Genomic DNA, 2,737 nt, shown 5'->3' with positions numbered 1-2,737 from the left:
CTGATTTTTCCTAAACTCATCTTTCCATGTGCATTTAACTGGATACCCAATGACGGTTTTTGGTGTTGTAAATGTATTCAACTTCCTGACACTTGGTGTCAAAATCTTATATCTGATCTTTTACCAATTCCTATTTCCTTTACTAACCTTACTAAATATAGCTGAAAAACACAATGGGGATCTTAAATACAAAAATATCTCATCTCTCTTAATAACTCAAAGTGATGCCATTTCCCTGCCCTTTGCAGTGTTTGTTTATATGTTTATGTATTTTTACATATAAATCTAAGTTTAATTAAAATTTGAAACAAACCTAGAATATAACCATCACGTATATCTCTATCTATTAACAAGAGTTAATTGGGTTGTATTCTTAACAACAAAAAAAACTTAGTGAAAAATAAAAAAGAATAAACCAAAAGAAAAAACAATTCAGAAACTTAGCAATGAGCACAAATTAAGGAAACCAATAATTAAAAATATGAAAAAACTGTCCTTTAGACACTGTCAGAGTTATATTTTGATACCCAACCAGCAATCATCACATACAATAAAACTCAGAAATGTGAAGTTTGATTAATGTTTAAGTGGGCCTGTGGAAAATGGTCCTATACATTGCAAAGCTTATGTTCTTTGTTAAAAAATAATAATAATAAAAATAAACAAATGTGTAAGGTACCTACGGTACCAAGCACCAAACTACATAAGTAGAGAAAAAGATGAATGAGTGACCTGTGCTCTTTTTTCACAGCCCAGTGAAAGAGAAGAGTCTTAAGAATATAGTGAAATGGAATATATGGGATAATGGTATAGATAAATTATTGAAGTAACCTGAAAAAAGGAAAAAAAAGAAAGTCTTCAAAGAAATAAAGCCTTCACAAAGGTATCATTTGAACTAGTTCACATGAAAGAGTTTTACAGACTATGATTTACTACACAAATAAAATTTGTCATTTCTATATTTATAATGAAAAACATACATTCTTAGGCCGGTGAGGTAAGCAGCATATGCTCCCTGAATGGTCCCCTCTGCAGTCTGCCCCATTGGAAGCTGCGTTTGTAGAGACCCCAGAGTAAACAAGATCTAAGGCAGCAAAGCTCAACTCTGCCTGGCCAATGAGTAGTGAACAAGTTCATGTAGATTTTCATTTTTACTTGACTTTACACTTTAAAATTTTGGCAAAACAATTCAACATTTTTATCTAATTGACAAAAAATAGCAGTTATTTTGCCTACACCCTTGTTTATTGCACAAAGATCAGTAATGATACTAAGCAGAGTCTGTTTGCTAGGTACTGTTATCTCGTAAGAATTATCTCAGGAAAAAAATCATTCGATATTAAAAACAGGTTTTATTCACTGGTGAGCAAGTCAACATAGTGTTTACTCAATCTAGGTATAATTCTCAATGATGTTCACCCTTTAAGCTGATGGAAAAACAACATTAATTCATGCTCACTCACCAGGGATGGAGCCTATATTTAGTCCAGACCACACACTAACATTTATTGAGCCAACCATGAGGAGGTGATTTTCAGCCTGGTTGGTTAGTAAGCATATTGTACCAGTTGTTCAATATTTTTAATATCACACTTTTAGCCATGTGACCAGCCAAGGCAAGTCTTTCTCTTAACAATCAATATCATATAAAAAAGGTCTGATAATTCTTCCTATCAAATTTGATATGGGGTACCTTATTCCCTAATAATAAACATTCAGTGCTAAAGATCTCTCATTTCTTCTGAAAGTATAGAAATATTTTTGTTTTATTAGTTTTTTGTCAGTCTGTCAGTGAATAATTATTGTCTCTCTCAAAGTAAATATACATTTCAAAAGGTGTGAGCACCCCCTTGGAAATATCTAAGGTATGAAGTTGACAATAATAAGCAAGCAGCTTCTAATTAAACATCAGTGGTCAGGGTGCCAGTACAGTCTTCTTAAATAAATAAACTAATTTCTCATTGGATGTCATTCAGGGTAGGAATCATGTTGTTTTCATGCCCAAAAGAAAGTTAAATTAAAATTTTAAATAATTTCAATTTATTTGTTATACCACTATATAATATCTTACCAGTTGCTTAAAATCTCCTCCTATATACTCTTGTATAACACTCTGTTATCTTCCCAGCCCAGCTCATGCTGATTTTCAAGGTTATCACGGAACTTACACTCTTTTATTTGGCTCAGCACTCACACTTATAATTAATCCTTACTTGGCAACTGTATATATCTTCCCAATTTCTCCTTCTATCAGGTAAATACAGTCTCAACTCTCAGGATCCTGGCAAATAAATTATATCTGCGTCTATTCCATCTGGATCATCCCATCTCAAATTTCCAGAATGTATCCTCATCCAGTTGTTTATCTTTTTCCAATCTATATCTTAGTTATCTCTTTAAAAATACTAAGAACAGATATAAGAAATTTCAATTATTCCAAGTTTCACAAAGTTTGACACTTTTATTACTGTGTTCAATAAATAAAACTTGTTATTCTATGCATCATAGAAAACTTTTTCTTAGTGTTCATGAAAATGATAGAATAGCTCTAATCCTTGCCTGTCTGTCATTTAAATGAAGAACTAAGTTATGTGGATCATAACTGCCATAACCTACAACGCTGAGACTCTATCAATTTGGCATTTTGAGTTATGTTTAAAGCAGTCAGAAAAATGGTAATGACTCACATCTTTTTTCTGTGGTTGTCAGATATTTCTGCATATATATTTATATTGCG

Source organism: Mandrillus leucophaeus, unplaced genomic scaffold (genome assembly GCF_000951045.1).
Source record: "Mandrillus leucophaeus isolate KB7577 unplaced genomic scaffold, Mleu.le_1.0 Scaffold877, whole genome shotgun sequence".
Taxonomy (NCBI): domain Eukaryota; kingdom Metazoa; phylum Chordata; class Mammalia; order Primates; family Cercopithecidae; genus Mandrillus; species Mandrillus leucophaeus.
The sequence above is the reverse complement of the archived record's forward strand: the minus strand, read 5'-3'. Positions refer to the sequence as shown.